Here is a 27,248-nt window from a genome sequence, read left to right as displayed (position 1 = left end):
ATGTTTGTAAACTGGCCTGTACCTGGGCATGATTATGTTATGATTAGGGCTTTGATTGGGCCATGTCATTAGAGTTTTCAGTCCCTACCACTTGGTGGTTATGGCAAAGGACAGAGTTGGAGTGTTTTTAATGTTGGAGGTTTGTTGTTGGTGTTTGATACTGAAGTCTTAAGCTGGAACCCCAGGAAGTAAGCACAGAGAGGAAAGAGAAGCAAGTCCCAGGAAGAGAGGAACTCTGAGCCAAGGAGAAACAAGCTCTGGGAAGAGATGAACCCTGAGCCCAGAGAGAAGCAAGACCTGGGAAGACAGGAACCCAGGAAGCCTGAACCCCAGGAGTTGTTGGCATCTGTCTTGCTCCAACATGTGGAAGTAGACTTTGGTAAGGGAATTAACCTATGCTGCTTGTTATCTGTAAGCCTATACCTAAATAAATACCCTTTATAAAAGCCAATAGGCTTCAGGCATTTTTCATCAGCACGCTTTTGGCTGACTAACACAAAATTAGAGTTTTTAAAATAAGGAATAAAATGTAAGAAATTTTAAAAATGAAAAAGTTTGGAGTAATAAAAATAATGAAAAAACTATTTTAAAAATATTTGACATGTCTTTCATCACTGTAAGACCTGTTCTCCTGTATGGACAGTGAACATTTACAGCATTGGCTTCAAAAGGAACTGCCAAACTGCCCTCCACAATGGCTTTAACATACTACGTTCTACATTCCCACCAGCAGTGGATAAGAGTTACCAATCCTTCACATCCTCTCCAACACTTGGAGCCCTCTGTTTTTCCAATTGCTTCCAGTGTAATGGATGTAAAATAATATCTTACTGTGCTTTCCATTTGTATTCCCCTAATAGCTAGGGATATTGAGTATCTATTCATGTGCTTTTTAGCCATTTGTATTTCTTCTGTGGAGAAATGTTTAGTCAAATCACTTGCCCATTTTTATAAGTGGGTTTTTTGTCTTTTTATTTTCAAGGTGTAGGATTTCTTTATATATGCTGGATATTAGGCTCCTGTCAGAGATATGGTTACCAAATATTTTTTCCCATTGAGTATGCCACCTTTTCATTTTCTGGACAAACTCCTTTGATGTCCAAACATTTCAAATTTTGAGGATGTCTCATGTATCTATTTTTTCTTTCATTTCTCAAATGCTTTTGATGTAAATTTCATGAAACTATTTCCTAATACAAGATCCTGTAGATGCTTCTTTACATTATCTTCCAAGATCCTTATCATCTTGGCTCTTATATTTAGATCTTTGATCAATTTTGAGTTAATTTTTATATAAGGTGTGGATTGATGTTCCCCTCTGATTCTTTTAGATATGGGCATTCAGTTCTCCCAGCACCATTTGTTGAAGAGACCCTTCTCGCCCAGTTGAATGGGCTTAGTGCCTTGTCAAATATCAGTTGACTATATATCCAAGGATCTATACCAGAACTCTCAGCTTGATTCCATTGGTCAATATGTCTGTGTTTGTGCCCATACCATGCAATTTTGACCACTAGGTTTCTAGTATATTTTAAAGTCAGGTAGTGTGATTCCTCTGATTCCACTTTTCTTTCTCAATATGTCTTTGCCTATTCAGGGCCTCTTGCCCTTCCAAATTAATTTAAGAGTTAGCTCTTCCAATTCAGTAAAGAATGCTGTGGTAGTTTTTATTGGGATTCCATTAAATTTGTAAGTCATTTTGCATAGGATAGACATCTAATTGATGTTTATTTTTCCTATCCATGAACAGGAAATGTTCTTCCATTTGTTTTGTTCTTCTTTGACTTCCTTTAACATTGTTGTATATTTTTCTAAATCCAAATCATTTGCATTTATATTGATTCCTAGGTATTTGTTTCTTTTGGTTGCCTTTGTGAATGGAGTGTATTCCTTGATTTCCTCTTCACATTGTTCATTATTGGTGTACAAAAATGTTATTGATTATTGCACATTGATCTTTTAACCTGCCCCTTTTCTGAATGCATTTATCAGCTCTTGAAGTTTTTTGTAGATTTCTCAGGGCTTTCTATGTATAGGATTATGTCATCAGTAAATACTGACATTTTCACTTCTTCCTTTCCAATTTGGATAACTTTTATATCTTCTTCTTGCCTAAGAGCTTGAGGAAGTATTTCTAATACAGCATTAAATAAGAGCATTGAATATGGGCTTCCTTGTTTTGGGAATGGTTGCTGTATTTTGTCAAATGCTTTTTCTGCATCTATAGACATGATCATGTGATTTTTAAATTTTGATCTGTTTATATGGTATATTACATTGATTAATATTCTTATTTTGAACCACCCTTGCATGCCAAGGAGGAAACACATGTTCTGATGGTGTATATTTCATTTGATTCAATGAAGAATATGATTAGCAAATATTTTTTGAGGATTTTAGCATCTAGGTTCATTAGAGAGATTGGTCTACAGTTTCGCTTTCTTGTCGCATCTTTGGCTTTGGTATTAGAGTGATATCAGCATCCTAGAATGAGTTATGCAATGTTTCCTCCCCTTCTATTTTGTGGAAGACTTTAATCAGGATTGATGTTATTTCTTTTCAAATATATGGTAGATATCACCTGTGAAGCCATATGGTCCTGGGCTCTTAGTTGGAAAGCTTTAAAGTCCCAGAAATGCCTCCATATCACACCTCTTACAATAGTTTGCATCTAAAGTCTCTTTTATCATTATTAGTATAGCTACTCCTACCCTTTTCTGATTATTGGTTGCATGTAGAGTTGTTTTCCAACCATTCACTTTCAGCCTCCTTGCATTCCTAGTTCTAAGGTGAGTTTATTGTAGATAGCATATAGATGGTCCATATTTCCTTATCCATTCTGCCAATATTCTATGGCTTAATTTTCAGTTTAATCATGTAATTGAAAAGAATACTGCAAGGCATTTCTAGTAATAACATTATTTGTTAATCAGAGACAATAACCTGGTTTTATCAAGCTTTCTGGTCAATAGTTTGGGTTGACTGTAGTTATATCAATGGTATTTAAAGTTTCTTTCCATTTTTGGTTTTCTTTTATAGAATACTTTAAAGCTTTCCAATTAGTAAATTGTAAGGGAGATACCCCAAAGATAATCTAGAAACACTTGAAGTTGGCAGCTGTCCAAAGACTCAAGAATTAGACAGAATTAACTTTATAAAGAGTTAGCATAAGAATTAGCCCATTGGAGAAAGAGATCTTTTTCTTGTGATTGTACAGTTAAGGGAAGGAGAGAGAGCATAGTAATGGGTTAAGTAATCATGCTAAGAGAACTCAATTTTGAGGTAATCCTAAATAAATAAAAAAATTTATATTATCCAGGATCTCAAGTTCTAGAAAAATGAGAAAAAGGGAATTAACAATAAACACAACCACCAATTACTAATGATTTTTTAAAAATAAATGTTTGAGTCCATCCAGAGGTTCACAAGTATACCTGAGTTGCAGATCTTTGGGTAGAACAATGGCAATGACTGCTTTTTGAGTGAGTGATGGAGAATCACCTTGTAGGATTGGTTGTGCCTTGATTCTGGCATGATGGATTCATGGTTTTAGGTCCTGTAACTTAAGAGAAGGATGAGTGACAAGCAACACCCATTTGGGATTTAATTGTCCTTGTTCTTCATGTTCACAGCCATAACCAGTCTCCAGTTGGTAATTGTGTAAAGGACTATAAGTGGGGAAATTAAGATAGTTGGAAGCATATTTATTTTTGAGTTAGGGTAGCTCATAAATATTTCACATATTGTATGGTGGCTGGTTCATAACTAGATGTGTATTGCCAGCATATTCAACTTTTAGAAATGGCTTTCTATAGATCATTTCATAAGGGCTTAAACCTAGCACACTTCAAGGTGCTACTCTTATCCTCAGGAGGGATTTATCCCATTTCAGTTGTGTTTCTATGCAGGTTTTTGCTAGATATCCCCTTAATGTTCAGCTCATATGTTGTGTTTTTACTGTGGATTGAGGCCATAAGAATAGTGTAGTCACTAATGAGTGCCCAGCAAACCTGAAACATCTTTGACTACTTTAGAGATGAGAGTAGCACCACTGACACAGAATGGAGAAAGGGAGTCCAAACCTAGGAATAATTTCCTCTAGTAGATATTTAACCACTTCATGGGTTGTTTCTCTTTAGCAAAGTTTCCATTCATCCTGTAAAATTTTCAGCAAACACTTAAAGATATCTAAAATTTTCTGGGGTCTTTGACATCAGAGTAAAATCAACTTGCCAGTGTTCTCCACCCAAACTTCTAATATTGCACTCCTTTTGTTTATGTGGGGATTTGGTGTGGGGTCCAAGATATTCTTGAGTGTGAATCACATATTGGTCAGTTGTATTTTGAATCATTCATCATAACTTGGGACCCATCAGGAACTGACTAATCCATTTATACAGAGTTTCACATCCATAATGATTTGCTAAAAATATATTATGATGAGTTTAAGGAGTTCATCTGGGACAATAATTTTATGGATATCCTCAGGTTTATTACCACTTTCTAACCATCTTTGTTCTTTTAAACTTGTAAAATCCCCTTCTTTGTCCCTGCCAAGCTTTTATTGAATATTGAAGATTCAAAAATCTTTCAAGTTGAGGTCCCTGTTCACCTAGAAGTAACAACAGGAGCTTTGGATAAAACATGGCAAGAGTTGCAGAAGGGGTTTCGTTCTTGGCCACTTCTTTTGCTGCCTTATCAGGTAGCTTATTGCATCTAGCATCTTTGCTGTTATTAGTTTGACGTCCTTTACAGTGGAGGACCACCAGTTCTATTGGTTGTAAAACTGCATCTATCATGTTTGTAACATATATGACCTTAGACTTTCCCTTTGATCCATAGCCATAACCACATTATAGTACTTCAAGGCATAAATATGTTGTGATTTCACATTTTCTGTTCTAAAAAATTGTAACATGGAACCATGTAGCACAATAAAACCACATGTGAAATATGACTATGGATGAAATTGCACATATGAGTTTTTCATTGAAACTGATCAAATATTCATTAATACTAAAGAATTTTAATATCATACAAAAGCACCATAATGCTAAGTGAAAGAAATGAGACAAAAAATACTACATATAGTATGATTCCATTTATATAAAATATAAATATAAATCAATTTAAAGGATAAAACTAGATTAGTGGTAATGTAGACCTGGGGAAGGACTGCTAAGTGATGTAGAGTTTCACTTTTTTGGAGGAATGAAATTATTCAAAATTTCGTGGTGATGAATGCACAAAATTGTGATTAAACTAAAACCCAGTGATTATAGACTTTGAATAGATCATATAGTGTGTAAATATATCTTAATAAAACTTTTAAATAAGTACATACATAAATACTTGTGCAAGAATGAACAGAAGTAGCAGATATGTACAGCAGGGGTAGCATAGAGTGATTGAGAGGTGAAGAATTTTCTTGTTTTTGTTTATTACTATTACTGTTATAATAAAAATGATCTAATAATGATTGAGATGATGAATGCACAACTATGTGATTATACCAAATTCCACTGATTGAAAAAAGACTGCATCTAGTAGTTGCAGGATTAAATCTTTATGTTTAATATCTTTATTGGTATTGGTTAGAAAACTACACTCTCTCCAAGTAGCTCCATAGGCATGCAGATGACAAAAGCATATCTAGAATAGTATATATATTTGCTCTATGTCCTGCATTCTATAACAGGACACTTAAAGAACAATTAATTAACCTCTTTGTGCAGAAGTTCGTGGGAACAAAGGTCTGCTTCTCATATTCCAGTGGGAATGACTACTGAGTAGTCTACCTTGTGCTTTCCATGATTCGTATAACTGTTCCCATTAGAGAAAATTTCTGCTGGGTGTGATAGTGGGACATCAGTCAATATGGTAGTAAAAAGCTCTGGGTTCTGGGTTTCTCTATTCTTGACTTATGTCACAAAAAAGAATTTAAGAGCATGCCATAGAGTAGGCAGGGAAGAAAGGAGTTTAAGAAAAAAGAAAATGAGAAAAGTACCTAGTCAGAGGCATGGACTGTAGGCATGTTCCAGAGTGAGAAGTGTGTGTGTGGTCCCAGGCCAGACCTTTTAAAAGTTTTGCTCTTCCCCTTCATAATGTTTGGGCAAGGCCCCTGATGTTTGCTCTTCTGATTGGTTGTCCCACCTGTTATCTCTCATGGGCCAATGGTGAGGCCTTTTGTTTGAAGGGATCTGGGGCTCCCCCTTGACCGTGAATAGGATCACTTTCCAGTCTTGTTCCAAATGGGATTCTTGTGGCTGATGTCTTCTGGGATCTCTCCAGCTTTATTCTTGGCAGCACTCTTCCTACATGGAGTTTCCAAATGTGCTTTCATGACCATATGTCTCTTGCCCATATTTTTTACCAGGTCTCAGCTGTGACTCATTTCCCTTCCCCCTAAACTAATGTGCCTCAAATCCAGGATTCTAGAGTATATATCAAGAAGTTACACACAATCATATCTGGAAGTTTTCCATTCTGGTGTTTCATGTAATTCAGGTAGTAAGTGGCCAAGTTGAGTTCATCTATTAGTTTTCAGAGTGGCATTTGGATTGTTTAGTAAAATGGCTTGATATTTGCTAAAATGGGGGCCTACTTTTTGTTCTAGTGTAGTAAGAATGTAATATGGGGTGAAAACTCATGTGGGAGAGCCCAGTGAGAATTCTGATATCTGGAGAAGTTCACAGGTGGGAACTACAGCTAGCAAGCAAGCTGGCCATACTCAGGTACAGAGTTGATCTGCTTTGATATGTAAACAATTGACCTGATATTTCTTCCAAATTCTTGCACTAATTGTCCCAATGTAATGCCTTATCATTCATAAACAAGCAACATAAATTCTTTCATTAGGTCAAGGAGTCTCAGGGCTAGGGCTAATAGGAGCTTATCCTTAGAATTAAGAGAACATTCTGGGTTCCATTCTAAATGATCTTTATCTTCCCCCTTGTAAGATTCCATATAGGGATTTAGCAATGAGTCCAAAATTTGTATCTAGAGCCTGTGATAGCCAGCCATTCCTAGAAACCATCTAAGTTTCTTTCTGTTTGGGGCTCTGATACTTACTGAAAGATTTCATTTTTGCTGGACAGCAGTGCTCATAGTCATTAAGATAATTAAAATCCAAGGTATTTTACTTGGGTTTTGAGGGAGTGGGCTGGTGGCTGAACTTTGACCCCTGGGCAGAGGGAGGAAAAGCCAACTAATAGGATAAGATTTTCAAACCATTCCCCTAATTTGTATTCACCCAATCTGATGCTTCCCAGCTAACATACCCTATTAACACGAATGCTAACCTAGCTTCCAAACTCCAGAGAATGCTCCCTTGCAGAACCCAATAACTCACCAATTAGAGCATTGCAACTTAAGTCTCCAACCCCAGGGTGGCTGCACAGTGAACCTGTATCTAGAAGAGCCCCAAAGCCATGGGCACAGTTCCTTCTTTGTCCTGGGTACACTTCCATTGTCACCTTGGCCAGTCTTGAGCTCTAACACTGAGGGCACTTCCATACTCATCCCAGCCAGGCTAACACTGTGAACTCAAGCCATAACACTGAGCTGTAATCAAATATCTTGTCACTGCAATAAGGTCACATTTCTTCATTCTGAATTCTGTTTGAACCAACAATCAAAAGTGGCAATAAAATATTTGAGTTTTCTTTTCAGGTACTTTATATACTTTCTCTGTTAGCCTCTTTATCATTTTTTTGTTTTGATTTGAGGCTTCCTGGGTTTTGCTAGCTATGAGTATCAGCAGCACTCTGAAGGAAATGTCCTTCTTGGAGGCATATGCTTTGTAAGTTCTTGGACAATATCAGCCCAAAAAGAGTAGGAACGTTTTTGAACACTTGTGGCAATACAGTCCAACAATATTGTTGTTTTAGTCTGGTATTGGAATCCTCCCACTCAAAAACAGAAAGCACTTGTGATTCTTTCTCTAAGGGTATGCAGTAAAAAGTGTCTTTCAATTCTAAAATAGTGACCCAAGCTTAGCTTAATCATCTACAGTCCTGACATGGAATATATAAGGATTAGGCACTATTGGGTGGATGTCTTCTACCAGTTGATTAACCACCTTTAAATGTTGCACAAATCTCTACTTTTGTGTGCCAGGTTTCAGGACTGGAAAGATAGACATGGTAAAGTCGGACAAGCAAGGTCTGATTAGGTCCCAACTGTAGAACATTTTTTCTTTCTTTTTTTATTATTTATTTCTCTCCCCTCTCCCCCAATTGTCTGCTCTCTTTGTCCATTTGCTGTGTGTTCTCCTGTGCTCACTTGCATTCTTATCAGCATCACTGGGAATCTGTGTCTCTTTATTTTTGTTGCATCATCTTGCTGCATCAGCTCTCTGTGTGTGCAGTGCCACTCTTGGGCAGGCTGTTCTTTTTGTTTTTCATGTGAGGTGGCTCTCTTTCAGGGCACACTCTTTGCACAAGCAGTTTCCCTATGCAGGGGACACTGCTCCATGGCCTGGCACTCCTTGTTTGCTTCAGCACTATGCATGGGCCAGCTCACCATATAGGTCAGGAGACCCTGGGTTTGAACCCTGGATGTGGGAAACAAAGGCATGTTGTTTTCATGGAAGCAAGTTACTTCTTTGACCACTGAGTCAAACTGTCCCTTGTGATTATTGGTGTGGATCCTGATCTTCTCTGGGAAAGCACACCTGCAGGCCGAACAATACATATAGAACAGAACAACCTGAGTAACAATTTATGAGTATAGTTACTGATTTTTATAATAATAGTTCCAGTAAAGTTTGTTGGTGTTCATCAATCACTAGTTAATATAGAATGAGGTAAGGGTAATAGGTAACTTGATTTTGTGCTGAATGTCACGTATGTTAGGGGTATATATACTAGCCCCTTGACTCAATAAAGTTGTCTGATGAGCTTGAGAAATCAATGCTCTCAGATCCCCTGAACCCAATCTTTCTTTGTCTTTCATTCCCGATACCTCGGGTCACCGACCAAGACTCCGACACCTGGACCTCCCATGTGGTAAGTAGGCAAATGCTCTATCAGTTGAGCCAAATCCACTTTTGACCAGATATTCTTTTTTTACCCTTAGAATTAATATAGTACCAACTTTGCTTTGGCTACAAAAACAATAGTCCATAAAATAATTAGTTATGTTAACACCTTGAAGTAGAACATTCCTTTACTTATCTTATTAAATACAATCCTTATCTATTTCCAAAATCAATGCCATACATTCCCAGCATTTTCCTCCAGCTATTTTCCAACTAACATTAATCTTCTTAGACTACTCATTTCAGCCACAATCACATCCAAAAACCAAAAGTGTTTGTTGTATTCATTATAATGTGTTACTATCATTTCCAACCAATACATATTTACATTTGACCTTATTGAACATACTACAAGCATTGACTATCTTCTCTCCCTTCTTATCCCATTCCATCTCTGAACAACCTTCACTTCATAGTCCAGCTCCATAAGTCTACACATTGTATTTAGTTCCTATCAGTGTGACCATGCAATATTCCTTCTTTTGAGTCTGCCCTGTTTCTTTCAATATAATACCTTCAAGATTACTCCATGTTTTCATGTGCTTTCCAAATTGATTTTTTCTTAGAGCTGAATGGCATTCCATTATATGAATACAGTAAATTTTGTTTATCCATTCTTCAGGTCAAGGACACTTAGGCTGTTTTCCTTTCTTAGCAGCTGTGAATAATGTCATATGAACATCAGTGTGCAAATATCTGTTTAGGTCATTGCTGTCAGTTCTTTGGATATATTCCTAGTAGTGGGATTGCTGGATCATATGACATCGATATTTTGTTTCCTGATGAACTACCAGATCATCTTCCACACAGTTAGAAACATTTTATACTCCCATCAGCAGTGAAGGATTGTTCTTATTTCTCCACATTCTCTGCAGCACTTGTAGTTTTCTGCTCTTTTTAAAAAAATGGTGTTTTTTGTTCTTTTGCATTGAAAATAATTCACAGTTCATGCCTTCTGCTTTTGGCCCATCAGCTGCTGATCAATTGTATTTTCTTTCCCAATGTGTAAGTGGAAAAAATATGATAATGCTATTAGCATTTTTAAAAAAATCCAGTTGTCATATTTTACCCTTGTTTACATTTCAAAGGTATCCAATAGGCACTTAATAACATTTTCTGAATTGTTTTTATTGTATCATGAAAAACACAGAAGACATTACACCTATAGAGGAAGACAGTGGACTAATGAGAAGGTCCTCTTGAACTTGCACACTTCCTGGTATTGTCTGGTGATCACTCAGTGAAAAATGAGATGCTCTGACATGGTGGGACACTTACTCATCACTTAACATTTGACTTTGACACAGACATCTTCTTCACTACCCAGAGGCAAACTAGTTACTGTGCTCTCACAAGTCATATAATCAGCTAGTCTTCTACATGTTTCAGATGGGCCTGAAAATTCTTGAGTCTGGTTATTTTCTGCATGCTTAACATTTCCAGACAGCATCATTCAATCACCTCCAAAATGTAAAGTCCAGGGAAAAGCTAAAGAAGAGTCAGCTAGTTGATTTATACCTTCTGAGTAGGAGGCTGTAGAACTCAATATTTGGGGAGAACTTGTTTGCTGCACTTTCCAGGACTTTCAGAAGACATAACCATGTAGCTTTTACACTTTCTCTGGGACTCGAGGCAAACAGGAATGATTCTTTCTACCACACTGAACTCTGAAGACAAAGGAAAAATGCTTCCATTTCAAGAAGTAAAATTGCAGTTCGAAATTTTCTTGTCCCGCATCTAGACCCTTTTCTGGTTGCTGTTGGGTGTATTCCATAAAATACTTCATTTCATGAACTCTGAGCAGGGGCTGGCAACTTTAAATATTTCATGCAGCTGGCAACAGCTAGAACATCAGTAATATTTTCTGTGTTAGTTGACAGAGTGGCTGTGTAAGCATATTCTAAAAGGGGTAGAAAGCCAGTCCCTATAACATGATGTAAAGCTTTCTTATTCTCATCCTTAGCTAGACTCACAAGCTTGGTGCAAAACAAATCACTGCAAGCCATTAGGACCCCTTTTGTGCCCAGAAGATTTTGTTCTGGACACATATAATGATATTACCAAAATGTCCATCATTTTGCAGCATATTTAGCTTCCCAAGCATTTCCTGACTGGGAAGAGAAGCTGTAAGTAAATGTTTTCACACCCATCTTCTCCTTCCTCTTCTACAGATGCTCTTCAAGATGCAATGAGTCAGAGGTGTCCTGTGACAGTGGTGCAGGGCCCTTAGTCCTACTGTTGCTGCTCCTCCTCCTTCTGCTGGGTTGGGTGGTGACCCAAGGGAAGGCAAGGTATGTGGCTCCCTTCTGGTCCCCCCAAGGGCAGAGGCCCTATCTCATGTCACTGCACAGAGGCTTGTGCATGACCTTGGGCTGGGGCATGGTGGCACATTCCTGTGGGGATAGTGCACAATGGGTGGTGGTTGTGCAGCCCAGCTGGCCTTTGAATCGAGAGGAAATTGCAAGGGAGCGGCCCAAGCTGGAGGTGGATTTTCTCAGCCTTAGGCAGCATGCAGGTAGAGTAGCACATGGTCCTGGCAGAGCCCAGTGGTGATGGGGAGGCAGAAAGAGGGGAAGATAGGGGAGCCACTGCTGCACATGTGGGCCTCACCCCACTACTCTTCTGTTCTTTTAATAATGGCTATACTATATGTTGGGAGATGAGTTTTGATATGCATTTTCCTAATAGCTAGTGATGTTGAACACCTTTTCATGTATTTTTGGTGATTTGTATTTCTACTTCAGAGAAATTTTTGTTCAATTATTTTGCCCATTTTTAAAATGGGGTTGCTTGTCATTTTGTTGCTAAATTGTGTGATCTCTTTCTACACCAAGGAAATAAATCCCTCATAAGGATAACTTTTCACAAATTTTTCATCATTGATTAGGCTGCCTTTTTACTTTCTTTACAAAGTCTTTTGAAGAACTGAAGTATTTAATTTTGAGGCAGTCCCATTTATCTAGTTTTTTTTTTGTTGCTTGTGCTTCGGGTATAAGGTGCAAGAAACCATTACTAGCCACAAGATCTTAAAGGTATTTTCCCACATTTTCTTCTAGAAGTTTATAGTTCTTTTTCTTTATACTTAGGTCTTGATCCATTTTTTATTAATGATTTATTTACTGTGTGAGATAAGGTTCCTCTTTTTTAGATATGGATATTCAGTTTCCCAGTACCACTTGATGAATAGGCAATTATGAGCTATTTGAGTGTGTTCAACATTCCTGTCAAAAATCACTTGACCATAGATTTGTCTATTTATGAACTCTTGATTTGATTCCACTGGTCAATCTGTCTGTCTTTATGCAAGTACCATGACATTGCTACCACTCAAAGTTAGATTATATGCTTTAAAATTTGGAAGTGGGATTTCGTAACTACATTCTTTCTTATCTTTAAGATATTTTTGGCTATTTGGGGGCTTTACATTTCAACATAAATTTGATAGTTGGCTTCTTCAAGTCTGCAGAGAAGGATTTTGTAAAATTCATTAAGATTGCATTAAAACTGCAGATCAGTTCAGATCAAATTGACATCTTAATGATATAGTCTTCCAAATGATGAACACAGAATATTCTTTTATGTAGATCATCCTTGATTTCTCTTAACAATGTTTTTTTATAGTTTTCTTAATATGGGTCCTTGGGAAGCAGATGTGGCTCAACTGATAGATTATCTGCCTACCATATAGGAGGTCCAGGGTTCAAACCTAGGGCCTCCTAGCCTGTGTGGTGAGTTGATGCATGCTCAGTGCTGCCACACATGAGGAGTGTCACGAATATAGATGTGTCCCCTATGTAGGGGAGCCCCATGTACAAGGAATGCACCCTACAAGGAGAGCAACCCAGTGTCAAAAAAGCACAGCCCACCCAGGAGTCGCAGCCCACACATGGAGAGCTGACACAGCAAGATGACAGAACAAAAAGAGACACAGATTCCCAGTGCCTGCCAAAAATGCAAGTGGACACAGAAGAACACACGGTGAATAGACACGAGAGCAGGCAATGGGGAGGGAAGGGGAAAGAAATATATAAATGTTTAAAAATAAATAAGTATGGGTCCTTTATGTCCTTGGTTAAGTTTTTTTCCTAAATATTTGATTCTTTTATTCAATATTGTAAGTCAAATTTTTTTCTGGCTTCCTCCTCAGATTACTCATTAATAGTATATAGAAAGCTTTTGATTTTTGCATCTAGATCTTGTATCCTGCCACTTTGCTGAAATTGTCTATAAGTTCTAATAGTTTTATTGTGGTTTTTTTTTTTTATTATCTAATGATAGGATCATATCAACAGTAAATAAAATTTTATGTCTTGTTTAATATATGTATTATATTTACTTCCTTTTCTTGCCTAATTGCTCTAGTTAGAACTTCTAGCACCATACTGAATAACAGTGGGAAGAGAGGGCATTCTTGTGGAAAAGGTTTCAGTCTTGCACCACTGAGTATGTTACCTGTGGGTTTTTCATATATGCGCTTTATCATGTTGAAAAGTTTCCTTCTGTTTCTACCTTTTGGGGTATTTTTATCAAGGAAAGGTGCTGTATTTTGTCAAATGCCTTTTCTGCATCAAATAAGAAGATAATGCATTAATTCTTTTTTTTTTTTTTGCATTAATTCTTTTTAAATTTATTGATGTGCTGTATTACACTGATTGATTTTCTTATGTTGAACCACCTTTCATACCCAGGATATTAGTCAACCAAAGGGGTGCTGATGCAAAATACCAAAAAACTGCTGGGCTTTGCAAAAGGTATTTATTTGGGGTAGGAGCTTACAGTTACCAGGCTATAAAGCATAAGTTACTTCCCTCACCACACCAAACTTTATTTACACGTGTTGGGGCAAGATGGCTGCTGATGTCTGTGAGGATTCAGTCTTTCTGGGTTCCTCTGCGCTCAGCTCCTCTGTTTCCTCCACAAAGTCAGCTGTAGTTTATGAGGCTCTCTAGGCTTTGCCTGTCTCCACAAGGTCTGCTGTAGACTACCAAGTGAACGGCTCTGTCTCTTTCCCCAGGGCTCCAGCTTAAGCATCAAGCTCCAACATCAAAACTCCAACATCAGAAGCCATCAACCCTGTTCTTTGCCATGTCCTTTACCTGTGAGCCCCCCACCTGTGCTCTTATCATAACTCAGTCATGCCCAAATACAGAACAGATTACAAACATAACTCAATTATTTCTCTTTGGAATTCATCAATTATATCAAACTCCTACACTTCACCCTCTGAATTCCAAAAAGTCATTACAATATTAAAGAAAGCCTTAAATCAGTTGCAGTGCAAGTTCTAAATCATATCATAATCAATTAGAGAAACACAGTTTGTCTTGGGGCAAAGCCCTGTCTGCGATAGACCTCTAAACTTACAGAACAATTCACATGCTTCCAATCCAAATGGACAGATATAGGATAAACATTTTTATTACAATAAGGAGAAATTGGGAGGGAAACATGAGTCATGGGTCCTCTACAGTTCAGTAAACCTGCAGTAAACCTCCATTAGATTTCAAAGTTGGAGACTCATTCTTAAGATGATGGTTTCTTCTCCTTGGGGTCATATGTGGTTCCACCCTTTCCACAGTCCTGCCCAATGGTTCCACCCTGATCAAGCATCTTGGTTCCACCATCATCAAGCATCTGGATGTCAACCAAGCTCCAGACCTCTTCCACCAAGAGTGTTGGGGTGATTGCCACACCTCATCCAAACTTTGGGTTGGAGTCTTAACCCCCAGCTATAGTGGTGTGAAGGCAACATTCCCCCTAAACTCTGGCATACAGGCTCAACTCTCTCAGAGCAGTGAGTTGACCACTTGGCCTTCCCTAACCTTTGGGGGACAGGTCCACCCCTCTCAGACCTGTGAGATGCCTACCTTAACTACCCTAATTCATGGGGAATGTTTTCCACCCCCTCTGTACTCTGGGGCAGCAAAACTCTCACAGAACATAAGACAGGAACATCCACAATCTTCAACTGCTAGGGCAAACTCACCCTTCTATACACATGGATGGGGTTCCACTCTTGACTCATAGTGAAGTCTTAATTCCAGATCTCAGCTTCCGTGGTTTTCCTCTTAAAGCTGTGTCTCCTTCAATCTCTCCTTTCCATGTCCTTTTTATTCAAGGCTGACAATGGTTTTTTCATACAGCTCTCTCAAAAATCTTGTTAGTTTAGCATGCAGGAGGCAGTGGTACAAGCCCTCAGACAGTAAGACTTTCCACAAGTCTTTCCTAGAAAACTGCATCTTCAATCTTGAGTTTCCAGTTCAAGTTTAGTTAAGTCCTCAAATGGGGCACTTTCATCTGGGAGCTTGATTTCCAAAGGCTTGGAACTTCTGGAATCAGTCTCTGTTTTCCTTTTGCCAGACAGTTCAGTTCTTAGCGTATCTCTCTCATCCAGCATTTTGCTATAAGCTGCAAGCAGAAGCCAAGCTACATTCTCTTTGGGAAGTTCTTCAGCTAAATGCCCAGGCTTGCCATATTAAAATTACCCCTCTGTACAACAGCACAAGTTAATCTTGCTAAGTTCTCTGCAACATTAAAACATGGATTGCCTTTCCTCCAGTTTCCAATATTAGTTTCATCATTTACTTCTCAAGGATTATAAGAAGTCCCTCTAGCATTGATATTGCTATCCTCAGTCACTTCAAAGCAATCTAGGCCTTTTTCCATCAAGCATCTCACAATTCCTCCAATAAATACCCCTTACCCAATTATAAAACTTCCCAGAATTTCAGTAATTGCAAAAGCTCTTCCCCACTCCTTGATACCAAATTCTGTATTAGTCAGCCAAGGGGTGCTGATGCAAAATACCAGAAATTGTTTGGTTTTTATAAAGGGTGTTTATTTGGGGTAGGAGCTTACAGTTCCCAGGCCACAAAGCATAATTTTCTTTTCTCACCAGCTCTGGGCTCAGCTCCTGTGTTTCATCCACAAGATCGGCTATAGCTGATAAGGCTCTCTAGGGCTTTGCCTCTTTCACAAGGTCAGTTTTAGACTATGAGGTTAATGTCTCTGTCTCTTTTCCCCAGGGCTCCAGCTTAAGGCTTTAGCATCAAACTCCAACATCAGAAACCCTGAACTCTGTTCTTTGCCATGCCTTTTATCAATGCCCTAATCATAATTCAGTCATGCCCAGGTACAGATAAGATTACAAGCATAATCCAGTATTTCTTTTTGGAATTCATCAATTATATCAAACTGCTACACCTGGTATAAAGTTCTCTTGATCATGATGCATCATATTTTATAGGTGTTTTTTGATTTTGTTAGCAAGTATATTTGTGGATTTTTGCATCTATTTTCATTAAAGAACATGAGCTCTAATTTTCTTTTCTCATAACATCTTTACCTAGCTTTGATATTAGGGCAATGTTAGCTTCATAGAGTGATTTGGGGAGCAATACTTCCAGCTCAGGTTTTTGGAAGAGTTTGAGCAGTGTTTATATTAGGTCATCTTTAAGTGACTACTAGAATTCACCTATAAAGCCATCTTTTCTTGGACTTAGCATTTTGTTTTTTGTTTTTTTTACAAATCAGTTTTATTTATTCATATTTATAAAGTATCTGTCCATCCACTGTGCACAGTCGATGCTATTCTGTTTTGCATTTATCACTCCAATCACTCCCAGAGCATTTTCATTATTTTGATGATAATATGAAAAAACAAAACAAACAAAGCAATCAAAAGTCATCACCTCTCAATCTGTCTATGCTTCCCCTGACATACTTAGCTGAAATTCTTTCCTTTTCTATGTTTTATTTGTGTTTGTTTTGTAAAAACAGTCTTATATATGCAATGTCACCCATATTCTTATTTTAAATGAGTTTTCACTATTTTATACAATCCATTGATTGCTACATTTTTTAAACTTTCCTTCTAGTAATATAAATGTTCTTAGGCCTTCCCTTTCAAGCTCTGTCATTTTGGGAATAATTTTGAAGCCTGTTTCAATTTCCATTTTATTTGGTATTTGAGGTTTTCTGTTTCTTTTAGGTTCAGTTTGATTTGTTCTTGTTTTTTAGAAATTTGTGCATTTCATCAATTTTGCCTAGATGGTTGGTGTAGCAGTTTGATATAGGTATGATTTACAAAAATAGATATTGGATTACGTTTGTAACCGGGGCATGATTGAGTTATGATTAGAGCATTTAAGTCTTCACCCGTGGGTGGGTGGGGACTCACATATAAAAGGCATTGTGAAGTACAGAGTTGAGGATTTCTGATGTTGGAGTTTTGATGTCTGAGTTTGATGCCGAAGACTTAAGCTGGAGCCCTGGGAAGTAAGTTCACAGAGGGAAGGGAAGCCAGCCCCAAGAAATGGAAGCTTGAACCCAGAGAAAAGCAAGCCCCAGGAACTTAGGAACCCAGGAGGCCTGAAACCTTGCAGATATTAGCAGGCATCTTCCTCTAAATAGACTTTGGTGAGGAAAGTAACTTGTGCTTTATGGCCTGGTATCTGTAAGCTCCTAACCCAAATAAATACCCTTTATAAAAACCAACCAATTTCTGGTATTTTGCATCAGCACCCCTTTGGCTGACTAATAGAGTTGGCATACAATTTTTGACAGTGATACTATCCTCTTCCAATCTCTTTATTTTCTGCTGGGTCAGGGATAATGTCACCCTTCTCATTTCTTATTTTATTTATTTTTTATTTGTTAATCTCACTAAGGGTTTATTGATTTTGTTATTCTTTTCTAAGAAACAACTTTTGGTTTTGTTGATTTTCTCTATTGTTTTAAATTCTCCATTTCATTTATTTCAGCTCTAATTTTTGTTATTTCTTTCCATTTGCTTGTTTTGGGATTGATTTCCCATTCTTTTTCTAATTCCTCCAGGTGTGCAGTTATGTCTTTTATTACAGCTCTTTCTTCTTTTTTAAAGTGCTCATGGAAGCCTATACATTTCCCTCCCACCATTTACTTTTCTGGAACCCCAAACTTTTGGTATGTTGTGTTCTCATTTTCATTTGTCTTGAAGTATTTACTCATTTCTCTTGCAATTTCTCCTTTAAACTACTGATTAAGTGTATACTGTTTACTGTCCATATATCTGTGAATTTTCTTTTATAACACCTGTTATTCATTTCCAACATTTTTCCACTATGATCAGAGAATATGCTTTGTTAATCTTCAGTGTTTGTAAATTTATTGAGATATGACTTATGTCCCAATATATGATCTGTTTTGGAGAAAGATCCATGAGCACTTGAGTAGAGTATATATCCTGCTGTTTTGCAGTGTAATGTTCTATAAATATCTATTAGATCTCATTTATTTATATTTGGCAAGCTTTCAGTTTCCTCAATTATCCTGTGTTCAGATGTTCTATGTAATGCTGACTTGCAGTGTTGAAGTCTAATAATCATTGTAGAGACATTTATTTCCCCCCTCAGTTTTGCTAGTGTATGTTTCATATTTTTTGGCAACTATGGTAGGTGGATAAATATTATTGTTACTTTTCTTGGTGAAATTTTCCTTTTACTAGTATATTTTACCATATTTCATCTCTTATAATAGTTTTTCAATTAAAATCTATTTTATGTGACATTGTTATCACTACACCTTTTCTTTTTTTATTGCTATTAGCATGGAATAACTTATTCCAACCTTGCATATTCAGCCTGGTTGTATCCTTGCATCTAGGGTGAGTCTTCTGTAGAAAGCAAAAATGGCTTATTTTAAAAATTAATTCTATCAATCTGTGACTTTATTTGCCAGGTTATAGAATATGCCCATCTTTAATCACGTTATTTCCAAATCACTTACAAAATGGATCCAGGAATATACAATCTCAGAAAGAGAATTTTATTTATTCCATATTCCCACAAACACTTGGTACTGAAAAACTCATAATTTCCAGATTTATCAGATGTATGATAATCGTACTGTTTTTCATTTTTCCTTCGGTTTTGGTAAAATGTTTATTCAGATCTTTCCCATTTTTATTCTGGGTTGTTTATTTTTTCCTTCAAAATAGCAATAGTTTTTTGGTTTTTTTTTTTTTTAAGATTTATCTTATTTATTTCTCTCCCATTCACTCCCGTTGTCTGCTCTCTGAGTTCATTTGCTGTGTGCTTTTCTGCATCTACTTGCATTATCTGTGGCACTGGGAGACTGCATCGCTTTTTTGTTGTGTCATCTTGCTGCATCAGCTATCTGTCTGTGCTGTGCCACTCTTGGGCAGGCTGCACTTTTTTTCATGCAGGACATCTCTCCTTGCGGGGTACACACCTTGCACATGGGGCATGCCTATGTGGGGGCACCCCTGCGTGGCATGGCACTCCTTGCACATGGCAGCACTGTGCATGGGCCAGCTTACCAGTCAGGCCAAGAGGCCCTGGGGATTGAACCCTGGACCCTCCATATGGTAGACAGATGCTCTATCAGTTGAGCCATGCCCGCTTCCCTGTAATAGTTGTTTATTATCCTATATTTTTCAAATGGACAGTTCCATGTGCTGTAAATTCAAATATATATGAATGAAATCTTATGGTATGTGATATTTTTGAATAGCATTTTTTGTCTCAGCATAATTCTGTGGAGATTGATCCAAGTTATTGCATGTATCAGTAGTTTTCTCCAGTTTATTTTGTCTTACTTATGTCGTTCATTTCTACACTCTTGTCCAAGGCTCTCTTCCTTGTCTTCAGGCTGTAACACAGTCTTTGATATCACTTATAGATTTGGTCTCCTGGTAACATACTCTCTCAGTTTTTTATTATCTTTAAAAATTTTAAACTCACCTTCATTTCTGAAGCATAGTTTTCCACATAATGAATTCTTGGATGGCAGTTTTTTTTCTTTGTGAACTTAAACATTTTATACCTTCTTATAAGAACTCCATAGTTTCTGAAGACAAAAGCACTTAACTTTATTAATAATTCCTTGTAAGTAATACATTCCTTTTCTCTTGCTGCTCTCAGAATCCTCTCTTTATGTTTGGCCTTTGACAATCTGAAGAGTAGTTATCTCAGAGTAGTTTTCTTAGGATTCATAAACTTTTGGGTTCATTGTTCACCCTGAATATTGATATTGTTCCTTCAGGTTCCAATTGGGAACCCTATTCCTGAGCCCAACAGTTATGCATTCTTTGTAATTATCCAGTTTATTTCAGCCCCCTTGTTCATTCAGGTTCCATTTGGGGTCAGTTATTTGAATGGTATGACTCCCTAGGACATGTACTAGAAAAGGATCTTGATCCTTTTCTAGTACAATTTGCTTTTCATCTGAGGTTACAATTACGTTTGGTAATGATTGGATATTTGCCCGATTTTTTATGATGATTCCAAATATAGACTTGAAAATAATTTTCAGTTGCTCTCTACAGCAGTGGACTCAATCTTTCCAATTATATAGGTCTGCTATTGAAAATGGAATATGGGTATATAGATAGCCCCATGGTGGTCTTTATTCATCCAATCCTAAAGGTTGTTGCCAAAGACAGAATTGGCCCTGACTTTGCTCTTTCAAGATCGAGGCACCCTGAAAAAAGTCTCTTCCCTCTGGCTGTAGGGTGGGGTGGTAATTCCTGGGGGATCTAATGGTAATTCAGGCTCATTTCTATCCCTCTTATATGGCAGTGTAGGTGATATTGGAGTTGTGACAATTCCAAGTATCAATATATTAGCAATGATATTATCTAAAACATCATTGGAAATAAAACATCATCAGTGCAGATAGAATCAGGGAGGGTTTTACAGACTTTTATTCATCCATCCTTACAGATATTTCACTCCTGCTTTGGTTTAGAGATTTGACTAATTTCTTTTCTGGTTGGTGTGGTGAACCCTTGCCATTTTTGACTTTCAAGTGTTGGGGATATAGGTCCTGAACAATTGGCAGTACACTGTGACTGAAACAAGCTCTCAAGAATTTTATTTTGGGCTAACTCCATAAAATATGGAATCTAAGGAATCTAATCACATTTACTTAAAATTTTTCAGAATAGATGCAATTGCAGAACAGTATTGTACTCTAAGGACCCTTGTGCTGGTCATTTATGTTCATCCTCTAATGCATATTGAGGCCAGCTTTACTTAAAAAGACAGATCACTCACTTTTTTGTCAGTTCATACCCAAATTGTTCACAATGGTTAATAATTCAGCTTATTTTTTTACTCTATTTTTCCCTTAGAATTTCTGATTATTTCTCATTTCAATGGTTTGACTAAACAAGTTCCAAGAAACCTGTACAACCAATGTCTGTAACACCGCCTGTGTAACTAACACCTTCCCCAAACCAGGCATGGCAAATCTCCACTTACAGCTTCAGCCAGAGTTATTGTGCTGTTGAATAGGACAGCACACAGTACACAGAGAACATGTTTCCCGTCATGCCCTGCCTCCTTTAGGGATGCTAGCTACCCAGGGCAAGTAACGCATATTCCAAGTCTCAGAATAAAATACACTGGCAGCTACAGAGCCAAAGGCCATGAACATCTTATCTTTAGGGACCACCAAGCAGTGCCCTTATCATGAGGACAATAGTCCATTTGGTTGCCAAATTGAAGGTGACCAGAATGGTCCACTGATCATCACATGGCACAGCAGAATAGGAAGACACACCAAACTAGGCTAGGGAGGAAGTGGTTTTATCAGAAGGTGGATTTCAGGATCTAAACCATCTCATATATGCCTCCCTATTGAGGGATTTCATATGGCTTTTATATAGATTTGAAACAAATGTATTATTAAGTTGAGATCTCTGGAAAGGGGCTCAGGACTTTCTCTAGTGCACTGCTCCCATTAATATCAAGTTAAATATGGCTGGTGAATCTAAATCTCATGGTGATAAGGATAAATGAAAGAGAGAAGCATTCCATGCTGACAACATGTATTTTTTTCTTTACAAAGAAGAAATAAATGGTTTCCTTAATTTCAAATAAAGCACATAGACAGGACTATTTGCTTTCCCACAGAAACTTTATTTCTTCCTAAGGTGCTTGGTAGGTTACACATAGATTTTATTTTACTAATGCTCCAGAAATTAGGCTGAAAACACATAGGACTACATTAGAAATCTATGAAAAGGGAGAAATTGATTACCTAAAATGTATTATACCAAAATAATAATGTGCAATTTTTTAATTTCAGAAGAGTGAATTATAAAAGAAAATGACAAAATATTTATTTGCATGTAAATCCCTACACCTATAACGGCAATATACTGCCTGATTTCCCTACAGAAATACTTTATTTTTCTATATTTCATGATGTGTCTGAATAATTTTGTAGTAATAAATGCAAAAATTCTTTAAAGTCCATATCAGTGAATTTAATGACTTATTTTGGGGACACCAAATATTTTGAAGTTTGAAGCAATATCTGACAAAACAAGACCTTTACTGCATGGTCTCTCTTTTTCTCGGTAGAAAAATATACACCAAGAAAAGTTAAAATAATTTTCCTTGAATATATTTTTATAACATGAATTTTTTTTCTTGTAGTCACAGGAATGACTGATAAAAGTCCTTTTAGACACACAGATTAGTAGTAATATTCTTGCTATAGATGCTCTACTGTCCTTACCCAGGACAAGCAAATTTCTTAAAATTGTGAAGCTTCCCGGACCAGGCAGAAGATGGATTTTGAGACTATTGGAAGGGAATGACCGAAGCATGACTTTATTAGATTTATCTTGAATAACATCTGAAATAATCAAGGTATGACTTTTGATTATAGGACTGATGGGGTTATCCGCTACAAAAAAAGAGGATTCACCATCAAAATGATGCTTTTTGTAGAGAGAAAGAAGCTCTGACTACAGAATTTGGTGAAAGCAGCCTCATCAAAACTTCGATTCCTTGCCTTCACAGTTCTTTTTTGTTCTGATAAGGAAAGGAGAGAATTTTAACCAGGTGTGAGAATTCTAATTTAACTTGGAAATAATTTTCTTTTTATTCAGATGGTATTATTTAATTTACTGCAGCCAGTTGGGCCAAAGTAATCTGAGGTCAGGTGAAGTTATTGTGAAGATACAGTATCTCTGGACTCACTTATTAATTTTCAAAGGGAAATTCACCTAAAATAAATATTCATAGGAGAATTTTATGCAGTTAGACCAGTAGGAGAGAAAAAGGAACAAAAAAATAAATGTATAAAGAAAAATTATATGAGTGAACTGAAGAAATTGCAGAATTTTTTTGTCTTTATTTTTTAATGTTACATTTAAAAAATATGAGATCCCCATATACCCCCACCCCTCTCAACCCACTCCTCCCCCCATAACAATAATCTCCTCCATCATCATGAGACATTCATTGCACTTGGTGAATATATCTCTGAGCACCACTGCACCTCGTGGTCAATGGTCCACACCATAGCCCACACTCTCCCACAGTTCACCCAGTGGGCCATGGGAGGACATACAATGTCCAGTAACTGTCCCTGTAGCACCACCCAGGACAACTCTAAGTCCTGAAAATGCCCCCTCATGACAGCTCTTCCTCCCACTCCCTACCGCCAGCAGACACCATGGCCACTTTCTCCCCAATTTAACATTTTCTTCGATTACTAATCACAATATTTCATGAATAGAATATCAGTAAGTGCACTCTAATCCATACTCTATTCCTCCATCCTGTGGACCCTAGAATGGCCGTGTCCACATCACATCTATATCAAGAGGGGACTTAGATTCCACATGGATGCTGGATGCAATTCTTCTGCTTTCAGTTGTAGGCACTCTTGGCTCCCTGGTGTTGTGGTTGACCTTCACCTCCATGTTAGCTGAGTGGGTAAGTCCAATAAACCAGAGTGTAGGAGTTGCAAGTCTGTTGAGGCTCAGGGCCTGGCTATTACATGGTCAGTCCAGAGATTCAGATCCCCTGGGTATATATTAAACCCCAGCGCCAACTACAGTTCTGGTAAATGTTACAGGAGAGGGTTGTGAACAAAGATCACATCTGAGTCCTACTCCATTACACAGAAAGACAAACTCCAAATTAGGGCCAATGCAGCATTTTAATAGAGGCTGTAGGAAAAGAAAAAGCTATCTTAGGCTTGGATCAATGAAGAGACTTCTGAAGAAATGACAAAATAGAGACCAAAAGAATATACTATTATTTGGGACAACTTTCGAGAGGGTTGCCATGGAATTAAAGGATGATTATAGTGGTCAGAGCTGAAATAATATCTTTCCTTATATGTATTTGTGCATTTTTGAGTGGTGATTTCTATTTTAACCCTTGGATACCTGGAGGAATTCTAAATGAAATTTATCCAATTTGAAGGGAAATATTTTGTTAAAGAAGCATGCCTTGATTATACTTATCTTGATTGACATCTAGGTTAACCAGAAAGTAATCTCTATAGGAGGATAATTTTTTTTAGATTTCTGGGTTTGTGTTGTTAATGTCTTGAGTTATATTTTATTTTCTGTACCTCTGCCTATGAAAATAGAGATCTTCATTGTCATTTTAGGGCTGAGAGTGCAATAAATTGAAGTAATTAAATAAATGTGTGAGAATATTATGACAGCTAAAGAAATGAGATAGTAAGGGGTTACACTTGAGCAATAAGATGTTCTAATAATATAGTTTGAAGAGTACCATGCAGAATGAAAAATGAAGAAATAACCAAAATAGCTTGAATACATTCAGGGGACTGAGATCTCAGAGAAGACTAGGGAAAAGAAAGTTCTCAAAAGATCTAATTTTTTAATTCCAAATTGTAGAATGAGACACACAAAATGGATTTATTCATAGGATACTTATTGGAGATAACATGATTTTTAAAGAGGAAGGCGGTGATGTTAAGTGATCATTTTAGGCTGTGTGATGACAGGGTAAAATGCTAGTGCAGATTGATCATGAGAGGAGGAAGATATCAGGCATGAGAGAGGAAATAGGCACAGATTACATTTTTATTCTTAACAAGGTAAAGGATGTTAAATGATGAGATGATTATGATAAGAGACAGCTATTGCTTATAAAGTTTTCAGGAAGAAACAGAAAAGATGGTAATTAAATTGGAGACATTCAATCAGGTGATATGACACTTGATGAAAGAGAAGGATTAACTAATGGGTATGAATGCAGAAATAGTGAATCCAGGAATATTATGGTACTAAATTGAGGTGATTTCTCAAATTACATCATATAACTGGTTATTAGAAGGTAATATGAAATGTGAGAGAGTATGATGTTCAAAACTATAGGATGTGAAGTGATTATGGAGTGTGGGAAATTGACTCAATTTTCAAGCTGTAGTCTGTTTCCCAGATAATATTTGAAAGCACTAGAGTAGTGATTCTTCATTGAGACCTAAAACAAGAGATTAGTAATGTGCTTTGTCAGATGAGTAAAAACAAGATTGATAATTACAGTCACCTCCTATGAGGGTCGGAGTAGTAAATAGTAAGATATTTATTGACAGAGTAAGTAAATAAAACAACATCAGGAATGTCATTCTAAGGAAGAATATGCTGAAATAAGTATCCTTGGACAGACTGATAATAAACATTGAGTTAGAATCTGATGTTTTGGAAGTGGGTCCAATGCAATGGAGTTTTCCTTGTGATAGGAAAATCTGGGCATGGGGTATAATTGTGGTAACAGACTATATAAAGAGAACACTTTGAAAACATGGTGAGAGTCTGATTATCGATATGAATGGTGACATTCCAGGTACACCCAGGAGTGGCATGTAACCCTTGTGTTATTTAAGATTGGGATACAGGAAGAAAAAATGCAAACTCTAGATGTCTTTTTCTGGACAGGTAAGTTTGTCATATTTTTCTTTCTGAACCTCTCTTTATGAAACTTGTTAAATTTGTAAATTAACATTTATCAGCAGGGTTAGTGTGCGGATTAAATTCTTAAAAAATATGTAATTCTCCATGCATATTGAATACAACCATTTTCTTTGTGGACTTCAGGTACAAATAACTAAGTTAATCCTAGCTCTGTTTATGATGACTTCTCATTAATTGTCCATGAAATGGATGTAATTGTTAGTGATAGTTTAGAGGAGAATTTACGGTATACACATTTTCTCAAACAAAAATAATGAAATGTAGAGATATTGTAGCTGATGATGATTAATATTGAACAAGAATTCATTTATCGTTTCAAACTGTTCAAATGTATTTTCTCCCAAATTCCTTCATTCTGCATTGTCTGAGCCTTCTAAGCCTACGAGGATTGTGGGATATGACTAAGACATTATGACCTATATAATTCTGCTATTTATTGATGCAGGGGATTTTCATGACTAGATTTCCTTGATGGGAGCTATTGATCCCTCCCAATTGACTCCCAAATGATGAAGAATTTGAATTGATCATCCCATAATATAATACATTCTTAACTTTTTCAGTTGAATTTCTCTTTTTAAATTTTAAATGGATTTTTATTTTATTTTTTAAAGATATTTAGATCATACAAAATGTTACATTAAAAATATAAGAGGATTCCACATACACTCCCTACCCACCCACTCCTCCCACATCACAAACCTCTTTCATCAGCATGGCACATTGCATTTGATGAATACATTTTGTAGCACTGCTACACTGCATGGATTACAGTTTACATTGTAGTTTACACTCTCTCCCGGTCCATTTAGTGGGTAATACCTATATATATAATGTCCTGCATCTATCCCTGCAGTAGCATTCAGGACAACTCTAAGTCCAAAAAATGACCCCATATCATAACTCTTCATCCCACTCTCTGGCCTCAGCAACTCTGTTGGCCACAGTCTTCACATCAATGACACAGTTTCTTCCATTGCTAGAGTCACAATAATTCTATAGTAGATTACCAGTAAATCCAATCTACTCCATATTTTTTCCTCCATGCCAAGGATCCTGGAATGGTGATGACCACTCCACCTCTAAATCGAAAGGGGACTTAGGTCCCACATGACTGCTGAATGGGATTCTCCTGCTTGCAGTGTAGACTCTCTCAGTTCCTTGGCGTGGTGTTTGACCATCATCACCTCCTTGTGAGCTGACCTGGGAAAGTCCAACAAAGAGGAGAGTAGGTGTTGCAACTCTGCTGTGCTCAGGGCCCAGCTGGCACATGTACAGTCCAGAGATTCATGTCTCCTGGGAATACACCAATCCCAGAACCAACTGCAGTTTTAGTAAAAGTGACAGAAGAGGCATGTGTAGAGAAGTCACATCTGAGTCCAACTCTGTCACACTCAGGAGCACAAATTCCAAAGTGGGGCCTACTGGAAAGGCAGTGAACTCCAGAGCCATCTG

At 37.2% G+C, this 27,248-nt stretch overlaps 1 protein-coding gene across 1 annotated transcript in view; it reads left to right on the top strand.

Annotated features, from left to right (window-relative positions):
• Positions 1-27,248, top strand: part of LOC131277653 (zinc finger protein 596-like) — a 92,916-nt gene that overhangs the window by 48,981 nt on the left and 16,687 nt on the right. The window contains exons 2-3 of the mRNA XM_058292717.2: positions 11,212-11,331; positions 25,666-25,757. The gene's annotated coding sequence lies outside the window, so the exon portion shown is untranslated. The remainder of the gene's footprint in view (positions 1-11,211; positions 11,332-25,665; positions 25,758-27,248) is intronic.

This window comes from Dasypus novemcinctus, unplaced genomic scaffold (assembly GCF_030445035.2).
Source record: "Dasypus novemcinctus isolate mDasNov1 unplaced genomic scaffold, mDasNov1.1.hap2 scaffold_243, whole genome shotgun sequence".
Classification (NCBI taxonomy): Eukaryota; Metazoa; Chordata; class Mammalia; order Cingulata; family Dasypodidae; genus Dasypus; species Dasypus novemcinctus.
The sequence above is the reverse complement of the archived record's forward strand: the minus strand, read 5'-3'. Positions and strand labels throughout refer to the sequence as shown.